The sequence below is a fragment of the Leopardus geoffroyi genome, chromosome A3 (assembly GCF_018350155.1).
Source record: "Leopardus geoffroyi isolate Oge1 chromosome A3, O.geoffroyi_Oge1_pat1.0, whole genome shotgun sequence".
Lineage (NCBI taxonomy): Eukaryota > Metazoa > Chordata > Mammalia > Carnivora > Felidae > Leopardus > Leopardus geoffroyi.
The window spans coordinates 20,528,250-20,541,748 of record NC_059336.1 but is presented as its reverse complement, the minus strand read 5'-3'; positions in this window follow the sequence as shown (position 1 = coordinate 20,541,748).

Sequence of the window (13,499 nt, the reverse complement as noted above, 5' to 3'; positions counted from 1 at the left end):
GCAGGAAGGCAGCTTGATCTCAGTTTCAAATTCTGGTTCTTTCTCTCCCCAGATGTGGAGACTTGGAGAAGTCACTCGGCCTTACTGACTCCCAGTTGCCTTATCTTTAAAATGGGGGGGGGGGGTAATCGACCCTATCTCTGATGATTATCACCTGACTTCAATGAGAAAACACACAAGACGGTGAATACAGTGCCCAGCCTGGATGGGGTGTTCAATAACGATTTCACAACTTCTCTCTTTTGCAACACTTTATGCTTTATTTAGGGTGAGTGACGAGAATTGAGACTCACCGTGGTCCAGATAAGAGCCAAATGACTGTATTGCAGGTAATCTTGCAATAAGACAGAATCAATCAATCATTTTCTCAGAGTTCACGATCCTTGATTTTTGTTGTTGTTGTCATTGGCGGTGGGGGGCGGGGGGGGGGATGGCGTGTGTGAGGGGATTTAGTCAGGATGCGGGATCTTGTTCATTTAGCATTTGGAAATTCCTCAAGAAGGGTGCCACTGGCCTCGGAAGCAGCCGGAGCCTTGGAAGGAGCTGCGGACTCTGAGCCCAGCATTTCCAAGACACAGATGCCAGCGGAAGCCCTGTTCTTGGCCTGGCCCACCTGCCCACCTATAATTAAAGTCGTGTCTATGCTGAGACAGATTATAAGGAAAGAGGAGAAGCATGTCAACAAGTCATAATTTCCAGAATCAAAGCTCCTTTTCCCTCCCTTCTTTTTTCCCCTCCCTAGTTTGGATTTGGCATCAGGTTTCCTCAAAAGTAGGCCATGGTGTCCTTTCCTACAGTTCATTACAAGTGGGCAAGGAGGGCCCCGCAGCCTGCCAAGGCCTTCATTCCGGGTTTCACGGGCGGCGGGCAGGGAGTGTTTCCCGAATGCACACCTCCAGCCAAGGAGGCAAACACTGGTCATGGAAGACTTTTTTCTTCTTCCCCAAACGAGGAGTTGTCATAAATGAGGAATCATTTGCAAACGTCTGAACAGCCAGCCCAATTTTATTTTTAATTGTACAGTGTGGGTAGGCTGCTGCGTGTTGGACGTAGGAAACTGTGACGAGATGTCAAGTTGGAAGGATCTTTTCTCTTGGGGTCTTGGGATTTGACGGTTGCGTTGGAACTGTCCGTCACAGCCCTTTGGTTACAGAGTTCATGAACGGAGAACTTTCTAGAGACAGAGTGCGTGAGAGGGATTTGATCTAGGCTGTGACTCCATTGTTACATCACGGTCCTAAAAATAACCACGGAGCTGACCTGTTGGGCGGGCACCCGGGATTATTTCCTTGACAGAGGAAGACAGAGGAAGTCTTGGACAAAGACTGAGATGTAAAAGTTATAAAACAGGTTTTGAGGGAAATTCGGGTGGGAAGGAGATGATCTACGGATTGTGGAGGTCTCCTTTGTTAAATGACGAGCCTCTTCCAAGAACTGGGAGTTGAGTTTTCTCCCGTGTCCACTCTGACTGGCCAGTAATGGCCGCCTGGGGGATCACCTCGCATGTCTGCTGTGGGGATGGCTGGGGGCCGAAATGGCCCATGTGCTGGGTGCCTGCCGAACAGGGTCCCACAGTGCGGGCTGGCGTGCTTCATGACGCTCGTGGGGTCCTCCCTCCCACCAGGGGCGGCCTTCTGGCGGCTGCAAGCCCACCATCTTCCCCTTCTCCTCTGCCTGGCCCTCCCCCTCCTCTCATTCCCCTTCCTCTCCCTTGTTTGTCCTAGAAAAGAAAATGCTTTAGTCCTTTTACGTATATGATCTTATTTAATCCTCAAGCAACCCTTATGATTAGAATCCCATTTTTAGAGGTCGGGGAACAGGAGCGCAGAGAGACCTGTCAGGGTGACGCAGTGCCAGAGCCGGGAACGGGGCCCCTGGACTGTCGAAAGCTGAAGATTTTGCTCACCTCTGTGGTGTCTGAGCCCCCCACGCCCCAGCTGCCCTCTCCATACACCCGAGGCTGTTCCTCTCCCCACCGCTCCACAGCTGGCCGCAGTTCTTGACTCATGAAAGATTGGGCTGGCTAACGAACTCTGTGAATGGAGGCTTACTATTCCTTTTTTGATTAAAAAGTTTCCCCTCTTGTGTCTTCTTTGCTCCTATTTAAACAGTCCTGTGAACGGTAGACTTGGGCCCAAATTAGCCCCGTGGTGGGAGCTTCCAAGAATATTCTGGAGCGGCCTCTGAGCATCTGACAATTCCCCGGGCAGCAGAGCTAGAGCACGACGCTGACCTGAACTGCCAGAGGTCGGACTTCGCAAGTCTAATCCTCTAGGAGACAGTTGGGGGTGGCGGCTGGTGGGGTAGAGAAGCCTGGCGGAAGCTGGCTCTGTGTCAGGGTGGACTTTGGGCCAGGGGTGGGCGGCTCGGGGCTCTGTAGGCTCGGAAGGAGGACAGCTTGGCTGAGCTCTGATCTGTAGAGGACTCATGGCAAGAGTGGTCCCATCACCCCCGATTCTGCCCCGGCCCGTGGCCCTGGCCCCTCCACCTGGCAGCTGGATTCCCAGCTGCCTCCGGGGAGCTAAGTGACCGCCTAATTTTCCTTCAAGGCCGGAGAGAACAGACCGTGTCCTTCCTCTTGCCAGCATTCTGATCTGCAAGGGGCACTGGCCCAGCATCTGAGCCACGCACACCCCCATCTCTATTTTCTCAGTTGGCGGGACAGCTCAGTTCCTTGCCAGAGACATGGGAAGGGGCTGCAGGACAAGGGGGCGTGAAGGTTGTTAAGGCAACTTATCAGGATGTGCACCACCGAGACTGGTTGCTTCTTTGCTTGTTTGCATGTTTGATTATTTTGATTTTCCGCCACAAATCAAGGCTCGTTTTTGCCAATAGTCTAGCTCCAAGAAGGGAGACTAACAGAGGAGAGAGCCATCACGGACCTGCTTTCTGAGCACATCTCCGCGGTTCTTAACCAGAAATGCGTATTGGAATCACTTAGGGAGCTCTAGGCAATGCGGATGCCTGGGTCCCAGCCCTGGAGATTCTGATCTGATGGTGAAGATCGAAGCTTTGGCAACACGACGTTTAAAAGCTCTGCAGGCGATTCGAGGGCTCGACTAAATTTGACAACGGATGGTCTATTACGACACCTGATATTTGGAGTCAGGCAGAAAGCCTAGCAGCAAGTAGTCAGATGTTCTGCTGTTATAATGATATAACCTATCATTAGGTTATAACGAGAAGGTAAATCAATAACCTTTATTGAGTCTTTGGGTTCCAGATCCTGTATGAGGTGCTTTGCCTCTATTTTCTCGTTGAATTTTTGAACGTATATCTGAGTCACCTGGAGGGCTTATTCACACATGGGTGTCTGGTCCTCACCCCCAGAGTTTCTGATCCAATAGGGGTGGTAGGCCGCCTCCAGGACGTCTCTCCCTCCTGTTATGCATGCTCTGGTGTGATTCCCTCCCCTCGAATGCCAACTGGTTTTACGGCCTCGCTTCTAAAGAGAATAGAATATGGTAAGAGAGATGGGATGTCACTTCTGAAATAAAGGTATAAAAAAATGTCCGTCTCTCCTGCATCGTTTGTCCTGAGGGAAGAAGCTGTTCATGACTCCAGGTCTTTGGTGAGGTCCACACGGCGGGTGTGTCTAGATTTCTGATTCAGATAGGAGATAACACACGTTTGATGCTGTTGGCTGCTGAATTTTGGGGTAATATATATATATATATATATATATATATATATATATTTTTTTTTTTTTTTTTTTCCAGAGATAGATAATGAGTACAGTAGGTCTGGGACGGGGCCTGAGAATTTCCATCTTGAATATGCTCTAAGGTGGTGTTGATGAGGCTGGCCTGGGGGAGGGGTCACACTTTGAGAACCACTGCCTTAGATCAATCAATACTAAGAAGATGCTATTACTATGCGATTGTATCGATGGAAAGACAGTAGAGTCTTTTTTTTTTTTTAATTTTTTTTTTCCAACGTTTATTTATTTTTCGGACAGAGAGAGACAGAGCATGAACGGGGGAGGGGCAGAGAGAGAGGGAGACACAGAATCGGAAACAGGCTCCAGGCTCTGAGCCATCAGCCCAGAGCCCGACGCGGGGCTCGAACTCACGGACCGCGAGATCGTGACCTGGCTGAAGTCGGACGCTTAACTGACTGCGCCACCCAGGCGCCCCAAGACAGTAGAGTCTTAAGTAACTCGCTTAAGGTCACATACAAGAGTGGTGTTGTAGGTGTCAAATGCGGGAAGTCTAACATCCATCCTCATGCTCAGAACTATGCTATGCCACCCTCTCTCCTCACTGTGAGGCACGTCTGTCCCCTTCTGCGTTGAATCGTGTTGATTGAATCGTACCTGATATCGGTGGTTTCCTGAGAAACTTTGACTTGGGTCTCTACTGGGGATCTGTAACTGCAGTGACTTTCCTTTAGGACATAATGTGCCCCCCCCAGATTAGGGTTTGGGCTGGAACGAGCTCAAGGACCGGTTTACCCTTTGATACCGAGGTTCTCAGACTTTAGGGTGCATCAGAATCATTCGGAAGGCTTGTTAAGAGACAAATTGGTGGGACCCATCCTTAGAGTTGCTGACACATTGCAAGTATGGGGGGGGGGGGGAACGGGAGAATTTGCATTTCTAACAAGTTTCCAGTCAATGGATCCAGGGACCACCGGGGACCACACGTAGAGAACCATGGCTTAAATCAAAGGGCCAAGACGCTTCCTGCCTGGCAGAAGTGCTCTTTCGCTAAATCCTCTGAGCTGTTTAGTGCAGAGAGAAGGGCAGGCAAACTCTGGGTTCTGTGCTCTTCCTCCTGCCCTCTCCGTGCCTGTTTCTACCCCCACCAGCCTTTGTGCTCTGGCTGGGACTTACGGTTGGAGGAACCATCCTGCTGGGCTTCTTCTGCACGTCCTGTGCATTCCAGGGTGAGTTCAGATTCCATTCTAATTACGGAGGGCAGAGCGTGGTCACGGGCAGCCCACAGCACGGCTTCGAGGGAGGTGTTGGCATGTGGGTTAGGTCTTGAGAAACTGGAGGAGGAACTCCGACAGGCGACAGCTCAGGCATGCCTCTGCACGTTATCTGTTGCTACAGACAGAATGAGGGTGGGTCACCGCCCGGCCAGGTGGAGGTAATGAATGGCGGTGGCCGAAGCCAAGATGGGCCAAAAGCCAAAGCACAGAAGAGCTCTTTTCACATTTTGGATGCCAAGCGGCGTTCGTTCCCCTTGCCAATGGGGCCTGTGGTTTTCTTTCTTTTCTCTCCATCTCTGATCACCTCCTTCACTCAACCTGAGGCTCTGCGGCCAATTCTAGCCCGGCCGGGACGGGGCCCAGGGTGCTGGCTTGTGGCGGTTGAGCCTTGGCCGTGTTGGAATGCAGAACCGTTTCAAGACATGTGGGGAGGAGATCTTACCTTCCTTTGCACCAGGGGTGAACGTTTGTAAGAGCCACAGCTGGGGGACTCAGCTGGGGATGCCAAAGAAAGCTTGCCGTTTTGTACTGTATCAGCACTTCCCCTGGGCCCAGAGTGGCTAGTAAGCTCGATTTTTGAACCCTCTTTAATAAATACACCGCCAGCCTTCTAGTTTGAAAGGAGCTGCTGCGAGAGAATATGTTATTTGTTTATAGTATTTCTTGGGTCTTGTCACCTTTTTCTGCAGACAAAATATTCTCTCTCTCCTATTGACTCTGGGACTCTAATGTGACTGACCGGAGCCATTGGAAGTTTCCACCAACTTTCTTGTTCTGCCCCTCGGCCACGAGGCCAGCACATGGCAACCAGGTAGAGATTGTGCCTTCAGCCTGGTCCCTAATGCACAGACCGGCAGATCCCTTACGGCTTGGAGCAGAGGCTCAGAGCCACGGCTGAACTACAGCTACTGTGTGATGTGAGTGAAAAACAAAGGTTGGTTTTGCAAACCAAGGTTTGGACGCGGATTATTACACAGCAGAACCCAGGAAAAGCTCTCTAACGCAGAGGCAGAGCCGGATCCTGGTCTAGATCTTTCTCTGATTTCCCAAGCGTCAGGCGCTTCAAGTACAGAGCTGAACTTGCTCCGTTTCGTTAATTCAGAAACACTTAATGGAGTGACCGCTTTGAAATGTGGCCTAAATATTAAAGGCATGATTTTTCAGCCTTCAAGAGAAAATAGAGGAGAACATCCGTATGATCCAGCAGGAGGAAAAGTTTTCATAAATAAAACATAAAAGATTGGTAAGTCGAGTACAACGATAGGAGCTTTGGTGTATAACAAAGGACACGTCAACAAAAAGCAAAGAAACATCAGAGATAGAGCCGGTATTTTATGTCTAATTATATGTTATATATGCACATGCTGTTTACGTATTAAGGGTTTCGTATAGAATGAAGTCAGATTATACAATGATACAAAGAGTTCCTAGAAGACCAATAAGAAGACAAAGCAAAAGGCCAAAGGACAATAGTTAGAAATTCATGGAAGCGATAATAAGAATGGCCCCCCCAAACATGTACAATATCTTTAGTAATTAGGAAAATGGTGAACCAAGCCGTAATGAGACATCGTGTAACAACGAGCAGACTCGCAACCTGTAAAAAGTGTGACTATACCAACTGTTGGGGAACATGGACCCTGTGTCAGGACCAAGAATGGCTGTGATCCAGCCTTGATCTTGAAGGACGTAGCATCGAATAGAGATAGAAGGATTGAATGTACATTATAAGCACAAAATAATTGATTTGGCAAAAACTCTTCTGTAGCATGAGGGCGAAAGACAAAGATGTCTGCATTAGCAGAGAGAAGGTCATGGCTGGGGAAGAAATCTTATAGGCCCATAACTGGTACCGCTGAATGAGAGAGCAGTGATGGGAATCACAAAAATAATGGAAGAAAATTTCAGGAGGTGAAGAAATATTCCAAGTATTGTCTAATTGGCAAATAGCATGAACAAAGTAAAAGGAAAACCAAACCGATGGAAACCTAGACATTTTCCGCTTTTAAACAAATTCAAGGACTTTTTTTTTTTTTTTTTTACCAATTAGTGAATTTACCCTTATTTTTAAAATTTTAAAATATGTACTTATTTTTGAAAATGAGAGAAATATACAATAAAACACCCATTTTCACTACCAATAGGTATTACTATTATTATTTGTTGTGCCCTTTCAGTGTTTTTCTATGCTATTTATCTACACAGAACAGAGGTTACGTCGTGCACGTGAATATACGTGCATACATGTGTGTATATGTATGTGTATACGCACACATGTGTGCATATGCGTATATGTATTTGTACAAACAGTTCATTCTTTTTTTTTACTTGTTTTTAGAGGTACACACGAGGACCAATAGAACAACGTTGAGAAAACAGAGGCATTTGAAATCTCACCACTTTTAGTTATATTTTCAAGTTTTATTATGCTGATTTTGTTATGACAATTTTCAAAATGTTCTGAATTTGCAGTTTGGATTTTCTTCTCAACCTAATCATTACTTTGGAGAGGTTTAGTATATTTCATATCCTCCTATGTTTCCTCCTGAGAGGGTTTTACATTCTCCCTTTGGGATTTAGGTCATATGTCCAAAGTGGCTGTTTTCTTGGTTCCTGTTCTAGAAACAAACCTCTGGTTTTCCTCTGCTGTGGTAGGAGAATAGGCTGTAGGAGACTTTTCCTCGTTGGAACGTTTTGAGGTTTTCATCAAAGCCTAATTATGTAATCATATTTTTGTAAATATTCGAGGACCCTGGGAAAGAAAGCCTTCTTTTTTTTTTTTTTTTTTTTTTTGGCTTGATTTTCAAGTACAGTATCTTCACTACCCTTTGGTATTATTAGACTTGATAAATTTGTGTATATCTGATGGTTGATTTCACATCTCTTTCATTGCTTGAGATATTGATCACGACTCGTGTGCTTTTTGGTCCCTCTTGCTTAGGCCTCCATGAATCTTTGATCAAAACCTCTGACCTTTCCTTATTGGTTTGTCTTTCTTTAATACTGATTTATAGGCATTCCTTATATGTTCTGGATTAGATTTTTTTCCTATTCTAAGAGTTAGAAATAACTTCCACATGTCTGCAGCTTCTCTTTTTGCTTATGTTGTCTTTTCTCATAAAAGTTTTTTATTTTCATATAATTAGTCAATCTTTCATGTTTTGTGCTTTTTATCTTTTGCTTAAGAAGACCTTCCTTTCTGTTAGCTTATAAATATTTTTTCCCATATTTCTCTTTCAAAGGTTTTCAACTTCTACTTTTCACAATTAGGTTTTTAATCCATAAGGAATTTATGCTTGCGTATGGCATGAAGGAGGGATTACATTAATTTTTTTTTTTCAATTTGGACGGCCGGTTGCTGCAATGTCGTGAAATAAATTCTTTCTTGTTAATTTTTTAATGCCGCCACATATTGGTAGATTTTTCTTGTATCAATGCCACATCGTTTTAGGTACTGTGGCTCCATAGTGATAAATAGTAGGACAAATCACCCATCCCTATTCTTCAAAGTTGTCTCGGTCCTCTACTCTTTCGTATAAATTTTAGCATCAGCTTATTGATTGCCATGGAAAGCCCCGTTGTGATTTTTATTGGAAACACGTGCTTATATATTAATTTAGAGGCTATTGCCTGCTTTATAATTTGAGTTCTTTTATTCAATGACATGGCGTATCTTTCTCTGCATTTAGAATTCTTTTTATGTTCTTAAGCACAAATGCATAATTTCCTTCATAAATTTCTTAACTTTTTCATTTCCTTTGTTGAATTTATTCTTAGATATCCTGTAACTTTTGTTGTTCTTAAGAATGAGATTTTTAATTTTATTATAGTTTCTAATTATCGATCGAGGAATGATATTAATTTTAATATAGGGCCATATGGTTGGCAGTAATGCTAAATATTTTCAAAGAGTTCTAATATTATTTTCCTCTATTGTCTTATATAGTCAGTGTTCTCTATGTGACTAACAGAAACGTTTCTTAGGTTTCTTTCTGATCCTTTATACTTCTTCCTGCTTCTCCTCTCCCGCCTGCATTGACGAGGACCTTCTACATAATGCTGAGTAGGTACAATGATCAGAGAATTTCTTTCCCTTTGTCCTGACCTTAAAGGAAATGTTGCTAAATGCTTAGCAACATAGGATGTGTGTTGGAATTTGTATCGAGATATGCTGTAGAGGCTGTTATCAGGAGGTCCCCTTTCCCTCTCCTGCCTCTTGGTTTACTAAGACCACTTAAAAAAAAATCAGGGACCGTTATTAAATTTTATCAAATGCTTTTTGGGCATCTTTTGAGATGCTCGTATGAGTTTTCTCCTTTAATATGCTAATGAGGTGAATTTCATTATAGGGCTTTCCTAATGTTTAATCATGCGGGCATTCCTGGCCTCACTCCAACTTGATCATCATTATATATTATATGCATCATAATAATTACATTATTGCAGTCGGTTCACTAATATTTTAACGAAGAGGCTACTTGACAATTCGTTGTATTTTTAAATTCGAGAAGTCAAATTCTAATTTAGTCTGGAAGTTAGTCTTTTCCAAATTTGCTTCCTTTTTTCATCTGTTTCATTCGTTACTGTTTCTTTTAGTCATTTGTAATATATTTCATTGGATCATCTCCTTTAGATAACAAGCTACGACTTCCGAATTGTTCTGTTTGCTGTGCCCGGTAGCTTTCTGTAGCTGTGCTCCGTTTTTCCCATCTGGTTTGTGATTTTGGATTCTGAGCTCGTCTTCTGCAACGATTGGCTTTTCTGTCAGAATCCACTGGGGCTGTGTGGTGGAAACTTCCTTGCCGACTCTTCATGGTGATGCTCGGGGTTTCTCTGGTCCCTGTCAGAATTTTGAACAGCTCTTTGAGGATCTCGGGTTTACACACACGGCTGATTCCACTCCATGCCTTGGGTGGACCTTGAACTGTGTATAGACGGTCCCTGACAATGTGAATTGTGTATAGACGGTCCCTTAACTTCACAATGGTGCAAAAGTGACCCGCATCCGGGAGGAACTTGGCATTTCAAATCTGGATCTTTTCCCCAGTCGGCCTACCTAGATGGGTAGGATACTTTCTTGTCTTGCTAGGCAGTGGCAGTGGCAGTGAGCCTAGCTCCCAGTCAACCACGTGATCACAGGGTAAACAACCCATACACTTACGGCCGTTCAGCGCCTGTACAGTGGTTCTGTTTTTCACTTTCAGTTCTGTATTCAATATACTGCATGAGATATTCAACACTTTAGTATAGAACAGGCTTTGTGTTAGATGGTCTTGCCCAACTGTAGGCCAGCGTAAGCGTTCCCAGCACCTGCAAGGCGGGCTAGGCGAAGGTTGCGTAGGTTATGTGCATCGAGTGCGTTTTTGACTTACTATATTTTCAACTTACAGCAGGTTCATCAGGATGCAACCCCATCATACGTTGAGAAAGACCTCTATTCTGTGGACAGTGAAACCCCTGGGATCCTGAAGCCTGTTACCTAAACCTGAACGTGTCCTGGTATGGGTCAGGACCCTGGTATGGGTGACCCTGAACGTGACCTTGTATGAGCAGGGTCAGCTCATATACTCCCCTCCCCTATTTCACTCTTGGGATTTATTTTTCTTTTCTCCGAGGCCTTTCATGCCCTTTTTAAAAACTGGGTAATTTATCCAGGATTTCTATCAGTCTGTAATGGGAAGGAGTAGCTTTTTATCACCCTTAGACCGACATTGTTCTAGAAGTTCAAAATCTTTTCATTTGATTTCAAAATTCTGTAATCCTTGTTTATCTGTGCATTTTTTTTTTAATCTCAAATTATCTTTGTGTCTGACTGCCGCACTTTGATAAATCCAATGTCTTTTCAGTTCTTCGAATAAGAACACTTTTTTTTTTTTTGGCCTTGTCTTTTAGTTATACAACCTGATTCTTTTCAACGTCCATCTTTTTTTGAAGCAGACTTAATTTTCTTAGCATCAGGGTCTTTTCACTCTTTATAAAACCTCTTGGCCTTGGGGCGCCTGGGTGGCGCAGTTGGTTAAGCGTCCGACTTCAGCCAGGTCACGATCTCCCGGTCCGGGAGTTCGAGCCCCGCGTCAGGCTCTGGGCTGATGGCTCAGAGCCTGGAGCCTGTTTCCGATTCTGTGTCTCCCTCTCTCTCTGCCCCTCCCCCGTTCATGCTCTGTCTCTCTCTGTCCCCCAAAAAATAAATAAAACGTTGAAAAAAATAAAAACCTCTTGGCCTTTAGAGCAATGCTTCTCGAATGTTGGTCACAGGCTACCCGCTTTAGAATGATCTCAAGTCTCTCTTAAAATTGACAATTTGTCAACCTTCCTCTTCTTCCACTTAATCAAGATCTCAGGGGACAGGGTCCTGGAATCTACATGTTAAACAAAGATTCTACATACTGGGAGAGCTGCTATTAAAAAACATCAAGGCTTATCTAGCATTAGCTCCTTGTTAAGCAAGATATGTTAAAAGTTTCTTTATATAAGTTTGCCCTCAGTGTTCACGAAATCCTTGAGGCTGAAATGAAATCCTTGGGTGTGCTCTCAATCGCCGTCTCTGACTCTGACAACCCAGAGGCATCCAGCGATTCAGGAAGGAGGTGGAGTTAGAAACATGAGTGGACGTGGGGGTGGCCTTTGTGGGCCGGCCGTGGTGGATGGGACCAGAAGATGTGAGACCACCAAGTGCGGTGGGGGAAGCCAGATGTTGCTAACCCCCAGGGGTGAGAGGGACCCCACTGGCCTGTGGCTTGCCTTGTCTGTGGCTCTCAGCCCAATGATGGATTTCTTTTCGGTGTCCTCCCTTCTGTCTGCCTGCTGCTGTTTCATAGACGAAGTTGGGGCCTGCCATCCTTCTTTGTCTCCCCTGCCGTCTAGGACATTTCTGATGCTGGCGCAGACTTTAGAACATGTTTAGGGTCTTTTGGGCATTCCCTTGGGAATCTGAGAAGGCAGAGGCTTTATCAGATGCCTTTACGTCCGTTAATGAGTTTCTGGGAATATTTTCTTCGTTGCTTTATCCTATGGCTGTGAGGAGGAGCTCTGAGAATTCTTTCTTTTTCTAAAACAAGCAGTTTTACTATGCAGTTGTGAAACACCGAAAGTATAGATTTATCTTTGATATGGGACACGCTAAATGTATTTTGCATGGCATCCGTTTAAAAGGTGCCTTATTGGGGCACCCGGGTGGTTCAGTCGGTTAAGTGCCTGACTCTTGATTTGGGCTCAGGTCATGATCCCAGGGTTGCGGGATCGCGCCTCGAATCGGGCTCTGCACTGAGCATGGTGCCTGCTTAAGATTCTCTCTCTCCCTCTCTCCTTTTCTGTTCCTGCCCCATGCTTGCGTGCACTCTCTCTCTCTAAGAAAATAAAACTAATTAAATAAAAGGTGCCTTATCAAGTAAACCATTAACTGCTTTGCCTGCTATATAGATTACATCCCATGAATCATTTTACGTAAATAACCTTATTTTCATATATGTCAGTGATGTGTTTTGAGATACTCTCCCTGGACTGTATTGTGTATCAGAAATCACATGTCTTGTGAGATTTTATGCCAATAAATCGGTGTACGTACATATATTCCTGAGATGTGCATTTCAGCTCCCAGAAACCTAGTGTAGAACCCAGGGCAGGTAAATGAGCATTGACTCTTTCTTTTGTGTAGATAGAGAAGTAACGTATGAACCTACTTACGCTGAAGGGTGGTTGATGCAGAGTTGAGTGGCTTTTGAAGCTGAGTCTGACAACAATTTGCAAACGTGTTCTCCGCCTATGTTTATAGCCTCTCGAGTATTAAGAAATCTAAAGTACGGGGGCGCCTGGGTGGCTCAGTCGTTTGAGCGTCCGACTTCAGCTCAGGTCACGATCTCACGGTTCGTGAGTTCGAGCCCCGCCATCAGCCCAGAGCCTGGAGCCTGCTTCCGATTCTGTGTCTCCCTCTCTCTCTGCCCCTCCCCCATTCATGCTCTGTCTCTCTCTGTCTCAACAATAAATAAACATTAAAAAAAATTAAAAAAAAAGAAATCTAAAGTACGTATATCCTTCCAATTTTAGCAAGGTTTAATTTAATGCGCAGAGCAACTTAAAATTTTTAGAAAGGCATTCGGTTAGTAAATTTGTACTTATTTTCTGGGGAATATAGTAAATGATAATATTGAAGGATCAAATAGCAATTTTCCAGTTGTTTCTCAAATAATAAAATGGCTTCTGCCTTGAAATAGAGGATATTAGAGTTTCAAGAGACTCCAGGGAAAATTTCACCCACAGAGGGGTCAAAAAATAAATATTGCCAGTACTTTGATTTCTCAAAGTTTTCTGTATTTTTACTGCTTTTCTCGTGGCGTCAAAATTTCTGGGCCTTTTGCTGCAAGTTGTCGAAAAGCCATTTGGCTTTTCAGCTCACATCACAAACCCCAAACTCTCACTTCCTTTAGGATGCAATTTGAGCGCCCGTGAACGTGGCCAACTAAAAGCCAGAGTGCAAATGTTTTCTTTCATCCCTTTGACTCTGTCCCAAGTTACACGGCTGCAAGAGGGCACATGTCAGATTGAGGTGAACGCCCCGTGTGGGTCTG